The sequence below is a fragment of the Schistocerca piceifrons genome, chromosome 9 (assembly GCF_021461385.2).
Source record: "Schistocerca piceifrons isolate TAMUIC-IGC-003096 chromosome 9, iqSchPice1.1, whole genome shotgun sequence".
Taxonomy (NCBI): domain Eukaryota; kingdom Metazoa; phylum Arthropoda; class Insecta; order Orthoptera; family Acrididae; genus Schistocerca; species Schistocerca piceifrons.
Window position 1 is genome coordinate 44134308 of NC_060146.1, and position 24190 is coordinate 44158497.

Here is a 24190-nt window from a genome sequence, read left to right on the forward strand (position 1 = left end):
CTCACCTTAGTATGAGAGACGTTTAATAATTAATGCAACACATTTTTTCCCCGAGCAGCTTAGTTTGAAAAATTACGAAATCTGTTGTGGGGCATTGTGGAATAGTTTGCTGGCGTTATGTAGAGAGGAGTAACACCACCAGCAGTCGAGTCGCAGGTTCGAATCCTCCCTCGGGCATGGATGTGTGTGATGTCCTTAGGTTAGTTAGGTTTAAGTAGTTCTAAGTTCTAGGGGACTGATGACCATAGATGTTAAGTCCCATAGTGCTCAGAGCCATTTGAACCATTTGAACCAGCAGTCGACCAATGGTGTAAACGCCCAGAAGATGACCCCTACGTCGGGTTGAAACCGGTTCGCCGTATAATAATAATAACAATAATAAATGCGATTAAGGGGGGTAGGACGTCAAACGGACCGACTTGGAGCAGGAGAGGCACCACAGGACATTTTAATTTACACTGTCTACACTTTTACAAGTAAATTCATAAAACTTTGTCAGCATGACAAGGAAGGATTCAGAATTTACACTCATAGCAGTGGAAGTTCGAAAACATAACGAAGTAATTTTTTTTACATGTGAAATTTCATCATTTTTTTCACTTGCTAATGGCAGCATTTGTTGCTATAGGTACACTTTTCTTCATAAGTAAGAGATATGGTTCGATGAATTTTCCACAGCATACAAACCATACTTAAAGGTGTATGAAACTCTAGAATTTTCCAAATCTATTAAAAACTGAGGTAAAAATTGAGGTAATTAACTACAAAATTTGTGTTTTTTTAAACATGAAATTTAAAATACAATAGATCATTCGTTTTTTCACAAATTAAATAAATTCTAAAGTTTCATACACCTGTAAGTATGGTATGTATGCTGTGCAAAATTCATGGAAGAATCTCTCTAACTTATGAAGAAAAGTGTAGCTATAGCAACAAATGCAGCCTTATTAAGTGAAAAAATGATGAAATTTCACACGTAAAAAAATTATTTTGCTCTGTTTTAGAACTTCCACTGCAATGAGTGTGAATCCTGAATCCTTCCTGGTGATGCTGACAAAGTTTTATGAATTTATTCGTAAAAGTATAGACAGTAGAAATTAAAATGTCCTGTGGTGCGTCTCCTGCTCCAAGTCGGCCCGTTTGACGTACTACCCCCCTTAAGACTGTTTTTGAATAATTGATTAATCATACTAATCGCTGCTTCATCTCCACAACCATGTTGTCCAAAAATTGTGGAATATTTCCACTTCAGTCACTATAGTTTCGTGAAGTTCCGATAGTGTAGAATTTTGGAACACGTATTGTGTTCGAGTATTATGACTTTTCTGGAGACTAGAAATCTACTCTGTAGGAATCAGCATGGGTTTCGAAAAATACGGTCGTGTGAAACCCAGCTCGCGCTATTCGTCCACGAGACTCAGAGGGCCATAGACACGGGTTCACAGGTAGATGCCGTGTTTCTTGACTTCCGCAAGGCGTTCGATACAGTTCCCCACAGTCGTTTAATGAACAAAGTAAGAGCATATGGACTACCAGACAAATTGTGTGATTGGATTGAGGAGTTCCTAGATAACAGGACGCAGCATGTCACTCTCAATGGAGAGAAGTCTTCCAAAGTAAGAGTGATTTCGGGTGTGTCGCAGGGGAGTGACGTAGGACCGTTGCTATTCACGATGACCTTGTGGATAACATCGGAAGTTCACTGAGGCTTTTTGCAGATGATGCTGTGGTGTATTGAGATGTTGCAACAATGGAAAATTGTACTGAAATGCAGGAGGATCTGCAGCGAATTGACGCATGGTGCAGGGAATGGCAATTGAATCTCAATGTAGACCAGTGTAATGTGCTGCGAATACATAGAAAGATAGATCCTTTATCATTTAGCTACAAAATAGCAGGTCAGCAACTGGAAGCAGTTAATTCCATAAATTATCTGGGAGTACGCATTAGGAGTGATTTAAAATGGAATGATCATATAATGTTGATCGTCGGTGAAGCAGATGCCAGACTGAGATTCATTGGAAGAATCCTAAGGAAATGCAATCCGAAAACAAAGGAAGTAGGTTACAGTACGCTTGTTCGCCCACTGCTTGAATACTGCTCAGCAGTGTGGGATTCGTACCAGATAGGGTTGATAGAAGATATAGAGAAGATCCAACGGAGAGCAGAGCGCTTCGTTACAGGATGATTTAGTAATAGCGAAAGCGTTACGGAGATGATAGATAAACTCCAGTGGAAGACTCTGCAGGAGAGACGCTCAGTAGCTCGGTACGGGCTTTTGTTGAAGTTTCGAGAACATACCTTCACCGAGGAGTCAAGCAGTATATTGCTCCCTCCTACGTATATCTCGCGAAGAGACCATGAGGATAAAATCAGAGAGATTAAAGCCCACACAGAGGCATACCGACAATCCTTCTTTCCACGAACAATACGAGACTGGAATAGTAGGGAGAACCGATAGAGGTACTCAAGGTACCCTCCGACACACACCGTCAGGTGGCTTGCGGAGTATGGATGTAGATGTAGATGTAGATAGGTGGCGGCGCTATACATAGCCGTCAAAATCGCATCTGTTACGGAGGTGCGTTCCAGGCAGAGAACCGTTATTGAATTCTTTTTTTGGCGGAAAACTGAGTCATCGTAGATATTCATAGGCACTTGCAGACTGTATACGAACACCCGGCAGGGAACAAAAGCACGATGAGACGTTGGGTGAGGCGTCTGTTATGGTGGCAACACCGTCGCTCTATTAAGTCCGACCTTCAGCGTGCCGTCCGGCCGCGTACAGCTGTGACTCCTGCAGTGTTGGTACGTGCGGACACTCTCGTTAGAGATGATCGAAGGATCGCAGTCAAACACCTCGATTATCAACTTGACGTCTCTGTCGGTAGTGCTGACACACTAGGCCACCAGTTGGGGTACTCAAAGGTGTGTGCCCGCTAAGTTCTTCGCCGCCTAACGGAAGACCCCGAAGATCAACGAAGGACCATTCTGCGCGGAAATGCTGATCGTGACAATTCTTTTCCGAACATGGATGGATTCATCACTTCGAACCGGAAACAAATCGTGAATTGATACACCACCTCTCCTCCGACGGAAAAGTTCAAAGGCCTGTACGGTAAAGGCGGCGGTTTTCTGGGACTCTACATCTACATGGTTACTCTGCAATTCACATTTAAGTTTCTGGCAGAGGGTTCATCGAACCATTTTCATACTACTTCTCTACTATTCCACTCTCGAATGACGCGTGGGAAAAAGTAACACCTAAATCTTTCCGTTCGAGCTCTGATTGCTCTTATTTTATTATGATAATCGTTTCTCCCTACGTAGGTGGGTGTCAACGAAATATTTTCGCATTCAGAAGAGAAAGTTGCTGATCGAAATTTAATAAATAGATCTCGCCGCAAAGAAAACCGCCTTTGTTTCAGTGACTGCCACCCAAACTCGCGTATCATGTCAGTGACACTCTCACCCATATTGCGCGATAAAACGAAACGAGCTGCCCTTCTTTTCACTTTTTCGATGTCCTCCGTCAATCCTACCTGGTAACGATCCCACACCGTGCAGCAATATTCCAGCAGAGGCCGGACAAGTGTAATGTAGGCTGTCTCTTTAGTGGCTTTGTCGCATCTCCTAAGTGTTTTGCCAACAAAGCGTAGTCTTTGTTTCACCTTCACCACAATATTTTCTGTGTGGTATTTCCAATTTCAGTTGCTCGTAATTGTAATTCCTAGGTATTTAGTCGAATTGACAGCCCATAGATTTGTGCGATTTATCGTATATCCAAAATTTATCGGATTTCATTTAGTACCCATGTGGAGGACCTCGTACTTTTCTATGTTTAGTGTCAACTGCCACTTTTCGCACCATCCAGAAATTCTCTCTAGATCATTTTGTAATTGGAATTGATCGTCTGATGATTTTAATAGACGGTAAATTACAGCGTCATTTGCAAACAATCTAAGGGGGCTGCTCAGGTTACACCTAGATCGTTTATGTAAATCAGAAACAGCAGAGGGCCTATGACACTACCTTGCGGAAAGTCCGATATGACTTCTTTTCTACTCGATGATTTACCGTCTGTCACTACGAACTGTGACATCTCTCAGAGGAAATCACAAATCTAGTCGCACAACTGAGACGATACTCCACATGCAGGCAATTTGATTAATAGTCGCTTGCGAGGAACGGTATCAAAAGCCTTCTGGAAATCTAGGAATATGGAATCGATCTAAGATTCCTTGTCGACAGCACTCATTACTTCATAGAAATAAAGAGCTAGCTGTGTTGTACAAGAACGATATTTCCTGAATCCGTGTTGGTTATGTATCAATAAGTCATTTTCTTCAAGGTGATTCATAATGTTCGAGTACAGTATATGCTCAAAAATCCTACTGCAAATTGAGGTCAGTGATATGGGTCTGTAATTCTATGGGTTACTCCTATTTCCTTTCTTGAATATTGGTGTGACCTTTCCTACTTTGCTGTCTTTAGGATCTGACATTTCGTCAAGTGAGCGGTAGTATATGATTGCTAAGAAAGGCGCTATTGTGTCTGCATACTCTGGAAGGAACCTGATTGGTACGCCATCTGGACCGGAAGACTTGCCTTTCTTAACTAATTAGAATTGTTTCGCAACACCTAATATCTACTCTTATGTCACTCATGCTAACAGGTCATTCTGTTTGATGTCCTTGGTGCAACGATCAAATCTGAAGTGTATTGCCGCGCAGGATTAGCCGAGCGGTCTAGGACGCTGCAGTCGCGGCTGTGCGGCTGGTCCCGGCGGAGGTTCGAGTCCTCTCTCGGGCATGGGTTTGTGTGTTTGTCCTTAGGATAATTTAGGTTAAATAGTGTGTAATCTTAGGGACTGATGACCTTAGCAGTTAAGTCCCATAAGATATCACTCACATTTGGACATTTTTTGAAGTGTATTGTGCCACCCTCAGGACTCTGTGGAAATGACTTCACCGTGTTCGTCGCCACAAGAATGCAAACAAACTCCTGCTTCTCCAATATATGGCAAGGCCTCACACAAGTCTGCGCATTCGAGAGCAGCTCATAAGAAATCATTGGACTGTTGTTCCTCATCTGCAGGACAGCATGGACCTCGCGCCTTCTGAACTCTTGTCTGTATGAGGCCAATCAGAAATGCATTCCAAGGGAAGATAGGAAGGTTACTGAAGCAACAACACGTTGGCTCCGACATCGACAAGCAGAGCGGTCCCATTCAGGCATACAGTCCCACCCAGTAGGGTGGCGTAAGGCCGGTGCATTGAACGGAGAAGATGCTAAAAAACGGGGTTCTGCAACCAAAAGAGTGGGGAATAGTGTGATGCATTGGAATCCTGTTTTCCGAAAAATAATGTGATTAGCATTTCAGTACGTCAGTCCTCTTGTGGCGCTGCTACTAGGACTGTTGATATTTTTAAAAGTATCGAGGATCCCGTTTATCAGCATTTTAAAAATGATCGTTATCGGCCCTCGATATGTCGACAAGAAGAATCGAAATATCGATGTGTCGACGGAAGAATTACCGACGCACGTGACTACAGAAATATCGGCTGCACATGGTAAATATAATTCCAGTATTAGAGCTGTATATTTAAGTATTGATTCATTATTATATATTCTGTACAACAACAAACTAGTAGCCTGCTTCTCTCCCTTAGAGCAGGAATTGAAAGGAGAACGATGTACATTCGTGGAAACTAAAGGTGTCATATTGGATTTGTCAGAAACAGTCAACTTCCCTACTTTTTCATTTCTCAGACGCCAGCGACCTAGCAGTTGTAGTGTCAAAATTGCACAGTGAAGCTACACGTTGCAGTTTCTGTTGGTAGCGCCAAGCGCCGATTACGTCAGCATTTACTCTCTCACGTCTCCGCTCACCACAAAGACCAATCGTGTCTTTTAGATTTTTGCTCATCATTTTCAGCAACTGTTTTTTTGAAGAATACCGATTTGAAGAAATACCACACCAGTTGCGTTAAAAATTGGTTTCTAATGCAATTTCCTCACATCGGAAAACTTGTTATACCATTCACACTGCCAGCCTTCAGTGCAATCGGACTTCTTCTTTGTGCCACTTATACTTTTATCACACAGTCAAAGAAAAGGCTGGACGTGATGAAAATTTAAAAAGTGGTAACAGTCCTTCTCACAGTGAAAGTAAAATTATGTTATACTACAATTTCAAAGCGGACCGCTGTGGCCGAGCTGTTCTAGGCTCTTCAGTCCGGAACCACGCAGCTGCTAGGGTCGCAGGTTTGAATCCTGCCTCGGACATCGATGGGCGTGATGTCCGTAGGTTAGTTAGATTTACGTAGTTCTAAGTCTAGGGGACTGATGACCTCATGCTCAGAGCCATTTGAACCATTGGAACAATTTCAAAAGAACATTTTCAAATATTTACAGGAAATTGCTAAAAAAATATAATATAAAATAAAAATATTGGCCCTTGATATTGATTTTCGGTATAGATCCATTGTTAGTTTTGAGAGAAACAATTCGCCCCTATATATCGTTATATTTGAGAAATGTATCTACTCTACTGGCCATTAAAATTGCTTCACCAAAAAAAACAAAAAACAAAAAACAAAAAAACAGATGATAAACGGGTATTCATTGGACAAATATATTATACTAGAACTGGCATGTGATTACATTTTCACGCAGTTTGGGTGCATAGATCCTGAGAAATCTGTACCCAGAACAACCATCTCTAGCCGTAATAACGGCCTTGATACGCCTGGGCATTGAGTCAAACAGAGCTTGGATGGCGTGTACAGGTACAGCTGCCCATGCAGCTTCAGCACAGTACCATAGTTCATCAAGAGTAGTGACTGGCGTATTGTGACGAGCCAGTTGCTCGGCCACCATTGACTAGACGTTTCCAGTTTGAGAGAGATCTGGAGAATGTGCTGACCAGGGCCGCAGTCAAACATTTTCTCTATCCAGAAAGGCCCGTACAGGACCTGCAACATGCGGTCGTGCATTATCCTGCTGAAATGTAGGGTCTCGCAGGGATCGAATGAAGGGTAGAGCCAGGGGTCGTAACAATCTGAAATGTAACGTCCACTGTTGAAAGTGCCGTCAATGCGAACAAGAGGTGACCGAGAGGTGTAACCAATGGCACCCCGTACCATAACGCCGGGTGATACACCTGTATGGCGATGACGAATACACACTTCCAATGTGCGTTCAAAGCGATGTCGCCAAACACGGATACGACCATCATGATGCTGTAAACAGAACTTGGATTCATCTGAAAAAATGACGTTTTGCCATTCGTGCACCCACGTTCGTCGTTGAGTACACCATCGCAGGCGCTACTGTCTATGCAGCGTCAAGGGTAACCGCAGCCATGGTCTCCGAGCTGATAGTCCGTGCTGCTGCTAATGCCGTCGACTGTTCGTGCAGATGATTGTTGTCTTGCGAACGTCCCCGTCTGTTGACTCAGGGATCGAGACGTGGCTGCACGATCCGCTACAACCAGGCGGATAAGATGGCTGTCATCTCGACTGCTAGTGATGTGAGGCCGTTGGGATCCAGCACGGTGTTCCGTGTTACCCTCCTGAACCCACCGATTCCATATTCTGCTAACAGTCATATGATCTCGACCAACGCGAGCAGCAATGTCGCTATACGATAAACCGCAATCGCGATAGGCTACAATCCGCCCTTATCAAAGTCGGAAACGTGATGGTACGCATTTCTCCCCCTTACACGAGGCATCACAACGACGTTTCACCAGGCAACGCCGGTAAACTGCTGTTAGTGTATGAGAAATCGGTTGGAAACTTTCCTCATGCCAGCATGTTGTAAGTGTCGCCACCGGCGCCAACCTTGTGTGAATGCTCTGAAAAGCTAATCATTTGCATATCACGGCATCGTCTTCCTGTCGGTTAAATTTCGCGTCTGTAGCACGTAATCTTCGTAGTGTAGCAATTTTAATGGCCGGTAGTGTATATGTCGGGATATCGATGTTCTGTCAGCAGCCCTAGCTGCTATCGCAGATTTTACATTGTTCTTCAAACGGGTGACTCTTTCGTGCCCTTTAGTGCGTTCTTTTGATGTTTTCCCAATTTTGTCCAATTAGACTCTGACACGAACACATGTCACTAAAAAGACTCCCACAGTGTGGAGACAATCATGAATATCAGAGCGAGTTTTCAATGGCACGTCCCAAGGAACATTGTATCGTAATTCGGAATAATACAGGCACTGCAACATCGTATTTATCTGACGACACTGGGAAAAGGACTTTCAAATATAACGTGTGCCCTGTAGGAATATACGTAATGTATGTACGAGTACCGGTCAAATGGCAGCCGGCACGGTAGCTCAGCGTGTTCTATGAGAGGAATTAAAAAAATCTGAATGAATAGATCAACGACGAACTTGAAGTGGAGTCATGGGACGTCCGCCGCGAGTCGTCATTCCACTATACAGCTGGTGGTTGTCTACATTCGCAAGTGAAAATATAGTTCATATCCTCCAATGTGTGGTGCTTGTGGTGTGCAGATCACTGTCGGCAACATTTTATTGGACTGAGTTTCATTTTACGACCTGCATGCCGCGGCGGGTTTGCCGACCGATCTGCCCTGTATTTTAGGTAACGTTCAAACGAATGTGATTGGAGTTTTAAAGTTTTGTGAATTGTACAACATTTTTTTCAAGACGTTAGAGAGATGGCTTCAATGTATTCACAGCGTTACTGGCTCACCCACTTTTCTTGTGAGTGGTCACCCAGCGACTTTTCCCTGTGCCTTTCTTTTAGCTCCTCTGTCGTTTTACTTATGTTTTCATCTCATATGCAGTACATTTTACTCTTTCTCCGATCGTTAGCACGTGTGAGATAGAGTGATTTTGTTGTCACATCGAGTGAGATGGAAGTGAAAAAATGGTTCGAATGGCTCTGAGTACTATGGGACTTAACTTCTGAGGTCATCAGTAACCTAGAACTTAGAACTACTTAAACCTAACTAACCTAAGGACATCACACACGCCCATGCCCGAGGCAGGATTCGAACCTGCGACCGTAGCGGTCGCGCGGTTCCAGACTGTAGTGCATAGAACCGCTCGCCAACCCCGGCCGGCCGAAAGTGAAAGCATGAGTGTTATTTTATAGGTTTCCTCATCACTGTATGACGGCATTTTCGTAATTTTATCTACATTCGTTTCCTTTAATTGCGTAACGGCCCTGATAACCTCGACGTTGAACGCCTGTGCGCTCCAAACACACGCACACACATCTGTCTGGAGTGAAGAATAGACGGAAGTGAAACGTGAATTGCAATCATTTGAAAAGTTTTCAAACATGATGTTACAAAGGAATGTTGAAGATAAGATGGGTGTATCGAGTAACTAATGAGGAGTTACCGAGTAGAATTGGAGGAAAAATTTATGTCACAGCTGGACTAAGAGAATAGATCGCTTGATTCGATATATCCTGAGGCAAACGGGAATCATCCACTTAGTAACGGAGGTAAAAGTGCGCGGAAAGGGAGAAGGTTTTTATTGTAGAGGGTTCAAAATGGTTCAAATGGCTCTAAGCACTATCGGACTTAACATCTGAGGTCATCAGTCCCCTAGACTTAGCACTACTTAAACCTAACTAACCTTAGGACATCACACGCATCCATGCCCGAGACAGGATTCGAACCTGCGATCGTAGCAGCAACGCGGTTCCAGACTGAAGCGCCTAGAACCGCTCGGCCACAAGGCCGGGCCCTTGTAAAGGGAGACGAAGTCTTGAGCACCGGTAAGCAGCTTCGAATGGATGTACGAGGACGTGCTGAGAAGTATGGACCCGGAAGTTTTTATTCTTATCTCAAATCGCCTGAAGCATTTCATGTCATGCATATTAATCAGTCGACGTCACAGTTCGGCTGTCGCAGTTTGCAGCTCTCTGCCGTTAGAGGACTCCGAATTGTAGGGTGTAAGATGGCGGTGTGTAACGTAACTATGTCGGTGCAGAAAAAACAGCTTGCTGTAATCGAGTTTCTATCCGCAGAAAAATTCTCCCGCATATAGGGCACTGTCTCTTTCAGCACGACAACGCCAGACGACACACGACCGCTGCGACAATCCGACGCCTTCAATTCACTGTCATCGATCATCGTCCATATAGTCCCGGCTTGGCCCCATCCGATTTTCATCTGTTTCTAAAACTTAAAACCACCATCGACGTCGCCATTTCGATAGTGATGAAACGGTGCAAGCAAAGGTGAGGTTGTCATTCGACAGTGACGGTATAAACAGACGTTTCTCGTTGGGAGAACTGGGTTCGTTGCCAGGTCGACTATATTGAGATGTAAATATGTAAGATGAAGAAAAAAATGTGTAATGTTAATAAAGTTTGATTTGTTTAAAATTTTTTATTAGTTTTCACATAAAATACTCTGGGGCAGTACTTTTCAGCACGATGTCGTATAAGGGGCAGTCAAATTAAAACGAGACATGTAGAAAAAATCAAGTAGACTGTTTGTTATTACAAAAGTAATCGTCGTAACTGTTGATAAATTTACCCCACTGTCAGACAGGATGTGCATTTTCTTCGTCCCAAGCTCCAAGAATATGGAAGTCTCGTGGCGAGTCATCGGGACTGTATGGAGCACGTGCGTGGACTTTACACCGAAACTTCTACAGTGAAGTCGAAGCAGCCTTGGCAACGTTTGGGCGGACATTATCCTACAACAGAACCATGTAGTTTCGCCATGCTGGCTCTCTCACGTTTTTTTTTATAAGTCGTCAGCCAGTGACATTTATGTGTGTCCTTCTTTTAGCTCCTCGGTCGTTTCACTTGTGTTTTGACGTGATGTACAGCACGAGATATCTTCTCTGTTTCACCATCTTGTCTCACTGTGGAAAGAATTCATTAACAGTTATAGACATGACTTTTGAAATATGAACAGCTTTTTCCACCTGTCTCGTTTTCATTTGACCGCCCCTTATAAATCAGTAATTATGGAGATTTGAAGAGACTACACAACAGAGAGTAGGGTGAAGAGCTCTATCAGCAACAGCGACAAGAAATCAGAGACACGAAAGAAAAAAAACACTAATATGTGCGGAAGTACAAAAATTTACTGTAATCCACATAAAAATTACCACGCGGCCTAAATTACGATAGTGGATTTTATGAGTAACTATTTACAACTGTTATAAGCGTTGAAGTCTTTCAGGAAATATCTGTGAAGAATCCGCATTAACCATTGGCCATGTTACCCACTAGAAGTCCAGCGCTGATCTGCCGCTGTTACTGTAGACTGACGCGCTAAAGGAACTGGTATAGGCATGCGTATTCAAATACGGAGATGTAGGTTTAAGTAGTTCTAAGTTCTAGGGGACTGATGACCTCAGATGTTAAGTCCCATAGTGCTCAGAGCTATTTTGAAATACAGAGATGTGTAAACAGGCAGAATACGGCGCTGCGGTCGGCAACGCTTATATAAGACAACAAGTGTTGTTAGATCGGTTACTGCTGCTACAATGGCACGTTATCAAGATGTAAGTGAGTTTGAATGTGGTGTTGTAGTCGGCGCACGAGCGATAGAAGACAGCATCTCCGAGGTAGCGATGAACTGGGGATTTCCCCGTACAACTGTGTAACTAGTGTACCGCGAATATCAGGAATCCGGTAAAACATCAAATCTCCGAAATCTCTGCGGCCCACGAAATATCCTGCAACAACGGGACCAACGACGACTGAAGAGAATCGTTCAACGTGACAGAAGTGCAACCCTTTCGCAAATTGTCGCACATTTCAATGCTGGGCCAACAGAATGTCAGTTTGTCAACCATTCACCGAAATATCATCGATATTGGCTTTTGGTGTCGAAGGCCCACTCACGTATCCTTGATGATTGTACGAGACAAAGCTTTACGCCTCGCCCGGGCCCGTCAACCCCGACATTGGACTGCAGATGACTGGAAACATGTTGCCTGGTTGGACGAGTTTCAAATTGTATCGAGCGGGTGGATGTGTACAGCTATGGACACAACCTCATGAACCCATGGACCCTGCATGTCAGCGGGGAACTGTTCGAGGTGGTGGAGGCTCTGTAATAGTGTGTGGGGTGTGCAATTGAAGTGACATGGGACCCCTCATACTTCTAGACCCGACTATGACAGGTGACACGTAGGTAAGCATCCTGTTGGATCACCTGCGTCCATTCATGTCCACTGTGCATTCCGACAGACTTGGTCAATTCCAGCAGGACAATGCGACACCCCACACGTCCAAAACTGCAACAGGGTGGATTCGGGAACACTCTTCTGAGTTTAAACGCTTTCGCTGGCCACCACACTCCCCAGACATCGACATTATTGAGCATGAAAGTGGTATCTGCACACATACTATTGGTGATCTTGCAGCTCTCGAAGGATGAAATTACAATGAAATCGGACCTTTAGCAGCTTACAGGCCTTGATAAATATCATCGGGGACAGTTGAAAAATGTTACTCGAACCCGGGACCCCCTGATTACATCGCAGACGCTCTATTCGACTGACCCACCGAGGACAAAGAAGAAATATTCTTTTGGGCATGTGCGAAAGAACAGATACCATCTTCATATAAACAAGGCGTACCGACCAATGATCTTCTTCAGTGCAGATGCACTCACATTGCCCAAACTCTTACGGGAACCGGTAGATTGACTACCGCGAGTAATGTGTGCAGTGGGCAGGAGTACTACAAATGTATTGTTGGTCTCACGGGGAGCGTGCCAGGGATAAGTCCCTGCAGTCGCACTATCCTCTGTGTCCTAGGCGGCTCGTCGGATAGAGTGTCTGCCATGTAAGCCGGAGTTCCCGGCTTGGAGTCCCGGTCGGGGCACACATATTTCAACTGTCCCCGTTGATATTAAGCAACGCCTGCAAATAGCTAACGGTGTTATTTCATTGTAATTTCGTTACTGAGCATATCTGGGATGCCTTGCAACGTGCTGTTCAGAAGAGATCTACACCACCTCGTACTCTCACGTATTTATGGAAAGCTCTGCAGGAGTCACGGTGTCTGTTCCCTCCAGCACTACTTCAGACATCAGTCGAGTCCATGCCACGTCGTGCTGCGCCACTTCTGCTTGATTGCGGGGGCCCTACACGATATTCCGCAAGTGTACCAGTTTCTTTGGTTCTTCAATGTAGCTGATGCAGAAGACACGAGGGGAAAGTGTTGTGCAAGAGTTTATTGCCTTCTACAAACCAACATCTAGGAACGGGACACCGACCTTACAATCCCCAAGGGGAAGTCGATTTTCACTTGAACGTCATTTATAAAATCGGCAAATCTGCTGGGTAACGAGTAACTCCATTTCTTCGCAAAAAACATCAGAAATTGCTGTTCCGAAATTAACGTCGCCCGTGGTTTCCACTCGTATTCTGTCATTCCGGCAAATCAGAAAATTCTTGAGGCAGATATCACCAGACGGGTTGAAAACTCAAATCTGAGTAGTGTAATGCGGCCTAATGTACTGTCTCCTTCTGTTGCTATATATTCGCGAAACTGCGACGCCGATTCACTTTTTTGTGTCAATATTTTATGTTTGTTTTATTAGTCGCGAGTCTTTAGGTAAAAAGAAGAACTGTGCAAGAAGGTACAATCTTCAATAAATCATCTATCCAAATGAAGCTACAGATGCAAAACAAAACCTCGTAGTTTTCGAGACTACGATGCAATACATGCAAAACGGTTCTACGAGCGAAGCTCTACCACTATCTAATTCTATCTGTGAAAGTTTTCTCCAGTAGTTTATATATTTTGGTTAGAATGGTGATTTTCCAGCATGTGACCGTTACTTGTCTTTCCACATTTAAATGAAAGTTACGTAATCTAAAGTTTTATGTTGATAATTCCGGACTAGCTCACAAATGAAATCTAAAGATAGCAATTATTTCTCGCAGTCGATTGCTCCGACGATTGATAGATTAGGGCTTAACGTCCTGTTAACAGGGGGGGGGGGGGGGGGTTCATCAGACATGGCCTGACAATTGAGAAGCACCTTGGGCCAAGGTCCTTCGGACACCCTCCGTACCGCAATATTTAGACAGCTTGCAGTGAATCATATTTGATAAACGGTGTTCCGTTTATGTACCGCAATATTTAGACAGCTTGCAGTGAATCATAAAGTTTCCCCAAACTGCTTGTAGGAAAGCGCCTTGATTTCAAAACTGTCGCATTTTCGTTCTCTCTAACGCAGACCTGACACAAGATATAAGACCCAAGTCACAAGACACCAGAGACAGGGGACAAGAAGAAAGAAGAGCTGGGGTTCATCAGACATGGCCTGACAATTGAGAAGCACTTTGATCCAAGGTCCTTCGGACACCCTCCGTACCGCAATATTTAGACAGCTTGCAGTGAATCATATTTGAAAAACGGTGTTCCGTTTATCTAGCTACCTGTTGATCTCTCGAGTCTCTGCCGTTCACATTTTAGGATAAAGTTTCCCCAAACTGCTTGTAGGAAAGTGCCTTGATTTCAAAACTGTCGCATTTTCGTTCTCTCTAACGCAGACACGACACAAGATATAAAACGCAAGTCACAAGGCACCAGAGACAGGGGACAAGAAGAAAGAAGAGCTGGGGTTCATCAGACATGGCCTGACAATTGAGAAGCACTTTGAGCCAAGGTCCTTCGGACACCCTCCGTACCGCAATATTTAGACAGCTTGCAGTGAATCATATTTGAAAAACGGTGTTCCGTTTATCTAGCTACCTGTTGATCTCTCGAGTCTCTGCCATTCACATTTTAGGATAAAGTTTCCCCAAACTGCTTGTAGGAAAGTGTCTTGATTTCAAAACTGTCGCATTTTCGTTCTCTCTAACGCAGACGTGACACAAGATATAAAACGCAAGTCACAAGACAACAGAGACAGGAGACAAGAAGAAAGAAGAGCTGGGGTTCATCAGACATGGCCTGACAATTGAGAAGCACTTTGAGCCAAGGTCCTTCGGACACCCTCCGTACCGCTATTTTTAGACAGCTTGCAGTGAATCATATTTGAAAAACGGTGTTCCGTTTATCTAGCTACCTGTTGATCTCTCGAGTCTCTGCCATTCACATTTTAGGATAAAGTTTCCCCAAACTGCTTGTAGGAAAGTGCCTTGATTTCAAAACTGTCGCATTTTCGTTCTCTCTAACGCAGACGTGACACAAGATATCAAACGCAAGTCAAAAGACACCAGAGACAGGAGACAAGAAGAAAGAAGAGCTGGGGTTCATCAGACATGGCCTGACAATTGAGAAGCACTTTGAGCCAAGGTCCTTCGGACACCCTCCGTACCGCAATATTTAGACAGCTTGCAGTGAATCATATTTGAAAAACGGTGTTCCATTTATCTAGCTACCTGTTGATCTCTCGAGTCTCTGCCATTCACATTTTAGGATAAAGTTTCCCCAAACTGCTTGTAGGAAAGTGCCTTGATTTCAAAACTGTCGCATTATCGTTCTCTCTAATGCAGATGTGACACAAGATATAAAACGCAAGTCACAAGACACCAGAGACAGGGGACAAGAAGAAAGAACAGCTGGGGTTCATCAGACATGGCCTGACAATTGAGAAGCACTTTGAGCCAAGGTCCTTCGGACACCCTCCGTACCGCTATTTTTAGACAGCTTGCAGTGAATCATATTTAAAAAACGGTGTTCCGTTTATCTAGCTACCTGTTGATCTCTCGAGTCTCTGCCATTCACATTTTAGGATAAAGTTTCCCCAAACTGCTTGTAGGAAAGTGCCTTGATTTCAAAACTGTCGCATTATCGTTCTCTCTAACGCAGATGTGACACAAGATATAAAACGCAAGTCACAAGACACCAGAGACAGGGGACAAGAAGAAAGAAGAGCTGGGGTTCATCAGACATGGCCTGACAATTGTGAAGCACTTTGAGCCAAGGTCCTTCGGACACCCTCCGTACCGCAATATTTAGACAGCCTGCAGTGAATCATGTTTGAAAAACGGTGTTCCGTTTATCTAGCTACCTGTTGATCTCTCTAGTCTCTGCCATTCACATTTTAGGATAAAGTTTCCCCAAACTGCTTGTAGGAAAGTGCCTTGATTTCAAAACTGTCGCATTTTCGTTCTCTCTAACGCAGACCTGACACAAGATATAAGACCCAAGTCACAAGACACCAGAGACAGGGGACAAGACGAAAGAAGAGCTGGGGTTCATCAGACATGGCCTGACAATTGAGAAGCACTTTGAGCCAAGGTCCTTCGGACACCCTCCGTACCGCAATATTTAGACAGCTTGCAGTGAATCATATTTGAAAAACGGTGTTCCGTTTATCTAGCTACCTGTTGATCTCTCGAGTCTCTGCCATTCACATTTTAGGATAAAGTTTCCCCAAACTGCTTGTAGGAAAGTGCCTTGATTTCAAAACTGTCGCATTATCGTTCTCTCTAACGAAGACGTGACACAAGATATAAAACGCAAGTCACAAGGCACCAGAGACAGGGGACAAGAAGAAAGAAGAGCTGGGGTTCATCAGACATGGCCTGACAATTGAGAAGCACTTTGAGCCAAGGTCCTTCGGACACCCTCCGTACCGCAATATTTAGACAGCTTGCAGTGAATCATATTTGAAAAACGGTGTTCCGGTTATCTAGCTACCTGTTGATCTCTCGAGTCTCTGCCATTCACATTTTAGGATAAAGTTTCCCCAAACTGCTTGTAGGAAAGTGCCTTGATTTCAAAACTGTCGCATTTTCGTTCTCTCTAACGCAGACGTGACACAAGATATAAAACGCAAGTCACAAGACACCAGAGACAGGAGACAAGAAGAAAGAAGAGCTGGGGTTCATCAGACATGGCCTGACAATAGAGAAGCACTTTGAGCCAAGGTTCTTCGGACACCCACCGTACCGCTATATTTAGACAGCTTGCAGTGAATCATATTTAAACAACGGTGTTCCGTTTATCTAGCTACCTGTTGATCTATCGAGTCTCTGCCATTCACATTTTAGGATAAAGTTTCCCCAAACTGCTTGTAGAAAAGTGCCTTGATTTCAAAACTGTCGCATTATCGTTCTCTCTAACGCAGACGTGACACAAGATATGAAACATAGTCACAAGACACCAGAGACAGGGGACAAGAAGAAAGAAGAGCTGGGGTTCATCAGACATGGCCTGACAATTGAGAAGCACTTTGAGCCAAGGTCCTTCGGACACCCTCCGCACCGCAATATTTAGACAGCCTGCAGTGAATCATACTTGAAAAACGGTGTTCCGTTTATCTAGCTACCTGTTGCTCTCTTAAGTCTCTGCCATTCACATTTTAGGATAAAGTTTCCCCAAACTGGTTGTAGGAAAGTGCCTTGATTTCAAAACTGTCGCATTTTCGTTCTCTCTAACGCAGACGTGACACAAGATATAAAACGCAAGTCACAAGACACCAGAGACAGGGGACAAGAAGAAAGAAGAGCTGGGGTTCATCAGACATGGCCTAACAATTGAGAAGCACTTTGAGCCAAGGTCCTTCGGACACCCTCCGTACCGCAATATTTAGACAGCTCGCAGTGAATCATATTTGAAAAACGGTGTTCCGTTTATCTAGCTACCTGTTGATCTCTCGAGTCTCTGCCATTCACATTTTAGGATAAAGATTCCCCAAACTGTTGTAGGAAAGTGCCTTGATTTCAAAACTGTCACATTTTCGTTCTCCCTAACGCAGACGTGACACAAGATATGAAACATAGTCACAAGACACCAGAGACAGGGGACAAGAAGAAAGAAGAGCTGGGGTTCATCAGACATGGCCTGACAATAGAGAAGCACTTTGAGCCAAGGTCCTTCGGACACCCTCCGTACCGCTATATTTAGACAGCTTGCAGTGAATCATATTTAAAAATCGGTGTTCCGTTTATCTAGCTACCTGTTGATCTCTCGAGTCTCTGCCATTCACATTTTAGGATAAAGTTTCCCCAAACTGCTTGTAGGAAAGTGCCTTGATTTCAAAACTGTCGCATTATCGTTCTCTCTAACGCAGACGTGACACAAGATATAAAACGCAAGTCACAAGACACCAGAGACAGGGGACAAGAAGAAAGAAGAGCTGGGGTTCATCAGACATGGCCTGACAATTGAGAAGCACTTTGAGCCAAGGTCCTTCGGACACCCTCCGCATCGCAATATTTAGACAGCCTGCAGTGAATCATACTTGAAAAACGGTGTTCCGTTTATCTAGCTACCTGTTGCTCTCTTGAGTCTCTGCCATTCACATTTTAGGATAAAGTTTCCCCAAACTGGTTGTAGGAAAGTGCCTTGATTTCAAAACTGTCGCATTTTCGTTCTCTCTAACGCAGACGTGACACAAGATATAAAACGCAAGTCACAAGACACCAGAGACAGGGGACAAGAAGAAAGAAGAGCTGGGGTTCATCAGACATGGCCTGACAATTGAGAAGCACTTTGAGCCAAGGTCCTTCGGACACCCTCCGCATCGCAATATTTAGACAGCCTGCAGTGAATCATACTTGAAAAACGGTGTTCCGTTTATCTAGCTACCTGTTGCTCTCTTGAGTCTCTGCCATTCACATTTTAGGATAAAGTTTCCCCAAACTGGTTGTAGGAAAGTGCCTTGATTTCAAAACTGTCGCATTTTCGTTCTCTCTAACGCAGACGTGACACAAGATATAAAACGCAAGTCGCAAGACACCAGAGACAGGGGACAAGAAGAAAGAAGAGCTGGGGTTCATCAGACATGGCCTGACAATTGAGAAGCACTTTGAGCCAAGGTCCTTCGGACACCCTCCGTACCGCAATATTTAGACAGCTTGCAGTGAATCATATTTGAAAAACGGTGTTCCGTTTATCTAGCTACCTGTTGATCTCTCGAGTCTCTGCCATTCACATTTTAGGATAAAGTTTCCCCAAACTGCTTGTGGGAAAGTGCCTTGATTTCAAAACTGTCGCATTTTCGTTCTCTCTAACGCAGACGTGACACAAGATATAAAACGCAAGTCACAAGACACCAGAGACAGGGGACAAGAAGAAAGAAGAGCTGGGGTTCATCAGACATGGCCTGACAATTGAGAAGCACTTTGAGCCAAGGTCCTTCGGACACCCTCCGTACCGCAATATTTAGACAGCTTGCAGTGAATCATATTTGAAAAACGGTGTTCCGTTTATCTAGCTACCTGTTGATCTCTCGAGTCTCTGCCATTCACATTTTAGGATAAAGATTCCCCAAACTGTTGTAGGAAAGTGCCTTGATTTCAAAACTGTCGCATTTTCGTTCTCTCTAACGCAGACGTGACACAAGATATAAAACGCAAGTCACAAGACACCAGAGACAGGGGACAAGAAGAAAGAAGAGCTGGGGTTCATCAGACATGGCTTGACAATTGAGAAGCACTTTGAGCCAAGGTCCTTCGGACACCCTCCGTACCGCAATATTTAGACAGCTTGCAGTGAATCATATTTGAAAAACGGTGATCCGTTTATCTAGCTACCTGTTGATCTCTCGAGTCTCTGCCATTCACATTTTAGGATGAAGTTTGCCCAAACTGCTTGTAGGAAAGTGCCTTGATTTCAAAACTGTCGCATTATCGTTCTCTCTAACGCAGACGTGACACAAGATATAAAACGCAAGTCACAAGACACCAGAGACAGGGGACAAGAAGAAAACAGAGCTGGGGTTCACCAGACATGGCCTGACAATTGAGAAGCACTTTGAGCCAAGGTCCTTCGGACACCCTCCGTACCGCAATATTTAGACAGCTTGCAGTGAATCATATTTGAAAAACGGCGTTCCGTTTATCTAGCTACCTGTTGATCTCTCGAGTCTCTGCCATTCACATTTTAGGATAAAGTTTCCCCAAACTGCTTGTAGGAAAGTGCCTTGATTTCAAAACTGTCGCATTTTCGTTCTCTTTAACGCAGACGTGACACAAGATATAAAACGCAAGTCACAAGACACCAGAGACAGGGGACAAGAAGAAAGAAGAGCTGGGGTTCATCAGACATGGCTTGACAATTGAGAAGCACTTTGAGCCAAGGTCCTTCGGAAACCCTCCGTACCGCAATATTTAGACAGCTTGCAGTGAATCATATTTGAAAAACGGTGTTCCGTTTATCTAGCTACCTGTTGATCTCTCGAGTCTCTGCCATTCACATTTTAGGATAAAGTTTCCCCAAACTGCTTGTAGGAAAGTGCCTTGATTTCAAAACTGTCGCATTATCGTTCTCTCTAACGCAGACGTGACACAAGATATAAAAAGCAAGTCACAAGACACCAGAGACAGGGGACAAGAAGAAAGAAGAGCTGGGGTTCACCAGACATGGCCTGACAATTGAGAAGCACTTTGAGCCAAGGTCCTTCGGACACCCTCCGTACCGCAATATTTGGACAGCTTGCAGTGAATCATATTTGAAAAACGGTGTTCCGTTTATCTAGCTACCTGTTGATCTCTCGAGTCTCTGCCACTCACATTTTAGGATAAAGTTTCCCCAAACTGCTTATAGGAAAGTGCCTTGATTTCAAAACTGTCGCATTATCGTTCTCTCTAACGCAGACGTGACACAAGATATAAAACGCAAGTCACAAGACACCAGAGACAGGGGACAAGAAGAAAGAAGAGCTGGGGTTCATCAGACATGGCCTGACAATTGAGAAGCACTTTGAGCCAAGGTCCTTCGGACACCCTCCGTACCGCAATATTTAGATAGCTTGCAGTGAATCATATTTGAAAAACGGTGTTCCGTTTATCTAGCTACCTGTTGATCTCTCGAGTCTCTGCCATTCACATTTTAGGATAAAGTTTCCCCAAACTGCTTGTAGGAAAGTGCCTTGATTTCAAAACTGTCGCATTATCGTTCTCTCTAACGCAGACGTGACACAAGATATAAAACGCAAGTCACAAGACACCAGAGACAGGGGACAAGAAGAAAGAAGAGCTGGGGTTCATCAGACATGGCGTGACAATTGAGAAGCACTTTGAGCCAAGGTCCTTCGGACACGCTCCGTACCGCAATATTTGGACAGCTTGCAGTGAATCATATTTGAAAAGCGGTGTTCCGTTTATCTAGCTACCTGTTGATCTCTCGAGTCTCTGCCATTCACATTTTAGGATAAAGTTTCCCCAAACTGCTTGTAGGAAAGTGCCTTGATTTCAAAACTGTCGCATTATCGTTCTCTCTAACGCAGACGTGACACAAGATATAAAACGCAAGTCACAAGACACCAGAGACAGGAGACAAGAAGATAGAAGAGCTGGGGTTCATCAGACATGGCCTGACAATTGAGAAGCACTTTGAGCCAAGGTCCTTCGGACACCCTCCGTACCGCAATATTTAGACAGCTTGCAGTGAATCATATTTGAAAAGCGGTGTTCCGTTTATCTAGCTACCTGTTGATCTCTCGAGTCTCTGCCATTCACATTTTAGGATAAAGTTTCCCCAAACTGCTTGTAGGAAAGTGCCTTGATTTCAAAACTGTCGCATTATCGTTCTCTCTAACGCAGACGTGACACAAGATATAAAACGCAAGTCACAAGACACCAGAGACAGGGGACAAGAAGAAAGAAGAGCTGGGGTTCATCAGACATGGCCTGACAATTGAGAAGCACTTTGAGCCAAGGTCCTTCGGACACCCTCCGTACCGCAATATTTAGACAGCTTGCAGTGAATCATATTTGAAAAACGGTGTTCCGTTTATCTAGCTACCTGTTGATCTCTCGAGTCTCTGCCATTCACATTTTAGGATAAAGTTTGCCCAAACTGCTTGTAGGAAAGTGCCTTGATTTCAAAACTGTCGCATTATCGTTCTCTCTAACGCAGACGTGACACAACATATAAAAAGCAAGTCACAAGACACCAGAGACAGGGGACAAGAAGAAAGAAGAGCTGGGGTTCACCAGACATGGCCTGACAATTGAGAAGCACTTTGAGCCAAGGTCCTTCGGACACCCTCCGTACCGCAATATTTGGACAGCTTGCAGTGAATCATATTTGAAAAACGGTGTTCCGTTTATCTAGCTACCTGTTGATCTCTCGAGTCTCTGCCATTCACATTTTAGGATAAAGTTTCCCCAAACTGCTTGTAGGAAAGTGCCTTGATTTCAAAACTGTCGCATTATCGTTCTCTCTAACGCAGACGTGACACAAGATATAAAATGCAAGTCACAAGACACCAGAGACAGGGGACAAGAAGAAAGAAGAGCTGGGGTTCATCAGACATGGCCTGACAATTGAGAAGCACTTTGAGCCAAGGTCCTTCGGACACCCTTCGTACCGCAATATTTAGACAGCTTGCAGTGAATCATATTTGAAAAGCGGTGTTCCGTTTATCTAGCTACCTGTTGATCTCTCGAGTCTCTGCCATTCACATTTTAGGATAAAGTTTCCCCAAACTGCTTGTAGGAAAGTGCCTTGATTTCAAAACTGTCGCATTATCGTTCTGTCTAACGCAGACGTGACACAAGATATAAAATGCAAGTCACAAGACACCAGAGACAGGGGACAAGAAGAAAGAAGAGCTGGGGTTCATCAGACATGGCCTGACAATTGTGAAGCACTTTGAGCCAAGGTCCTTCGGACACCCTCCGTACCGCAATATTTAGACAGCTTGCAGTGAATCATATTTGAAAAACGGTGTTCCGTTTATCTAGCTACCTGTTGAGCTCTCGAGTCTCTGCCATTCACATTTTAGGATAAAGTTTCCCCAAACTGCTTGTAGGAAAGTGCCTTGATTTCAAAACTGTCGCATTATCGTTCTCTCTAACGCAGACATGACACAAGATATAAAACGCAAGTCACAAGACACCAGAGACAGGGGACAAGAAGAAAGAAGAGCTGCGGTTCATCAGACATGGCCTGACAATTGGGAAGCACTTTGAGCCATGGTCCTTCGGACACCCTCCGTACCGCAATATTTAGACAGCTTGCAGTGAATCATATTTGAAAAACGGTGTTCCATTTATCTAGCTACCTGTTGATCTCTCGAGTCTCTGCCATTCGCATTTTAGGATAAAGTTTGCCCAAACCGCTTGTAGGAAAGTGCCTTGATTTCAAAACTGTCGCATTATCGTTCTCTCTAACGCAGACGTGACACAAGATATAAAACGCAAGTCACAAGACACCAGAGACAGGGGACAAGAAGAAAGAAGAGCTGCGGTTCATCAGACATGGCCTGACAATTGAGAAGCACTTTGAGCCAAGGTCCTTCGGACACCCTCCGTACCGCAATATTTAGACAGCTCGCAGTGAATCATATTTGAAAAACGGTGTTCCGTTTATCTAGCTACCTGTTGATCTCTCGAGTCTCTGCCATTCACATTTTAGGATAAAGATTCCCCAAACTGTTGTAGGAAAGTGCCTTGATTTCAAAACTGTCACATTTTCGTTCTCCCTAACGCAGACGTGACACAAGATATGAAACATAGTCACAAGATACCAGAGACAGGGGACAAGAAGAAAGAAGAGCTGGGGTTCATCAGACATGGCCTGACAATTGAGAAGCACTTTGAGCCAAGGTCCTTCGGACACCCTCCGTACCGCAATATTTAGACAGCTTGCAGTGAATCATATTTGAAAAACGGTGTTCCGTTTATCTAGCTACCTGTTGATCTCTCGAGTCTCTGCCATTCACATTTTAGGATAAAGATTCCCCAAACTGTTGTAGGAAAGTGCCTTGATTTCAAAACTGTCACATTTTCGTTCTCCCTAACGCAGACGTGACACAAGATATGAAACATAGTCACAAGACACCAGAGACAGGGGACAAGAAGAAAGAAGAGCTGGGGTTCATCAGACATGGCCTGACAATAGAGAAGCACTTTGAGCCAAGGTCCTTCGGACACCCTCCGTACCGCTATATTTAGACAGCTTGCAGTGAATCATATTTAAAAATCGGTGTTCCGTTTATCTAGCTACCTGTTGATCTCTCGAGTCTCTGCCATTCACATTTTAGGATAAAGATTCCCCAAACTGTTGTAGGAAAGTGCCTTGATTTCAAAACTGTCGCATTTTCGTTCTCTCTAACGCAGACGTGACACAAGATATAAAACGCAAGTCACAAGACACCAGAGACAGGGGACAAGAAGAAAGAAGAGCTGGGGTTCATCAGACATGGCTTGACAATTGAGAAGCACTTTGAGCCAAGGTCCTTCGGACACCCTCCGTACCGCAATATTTAGACAGCTTGCAGTGAATCATATTTGAAAAACGGTGATCCGTTTATCT

The 24190-nt window shown here is 44.1% G+C and overlaps 1 protein-coding gene across 1 annotated transcript in view; it reads right to left on the reverse strand.

The window, feature by feature from the left end:
* LOC124716682 (endothelin-converting enzyme homolog) overlaps nt 1-24190 on the reverse strand; it is a 330992-nt gene that overhangs the window by 97714 nt on the left and 209088 nt on the right. The window lies entirely within an intron of this gene.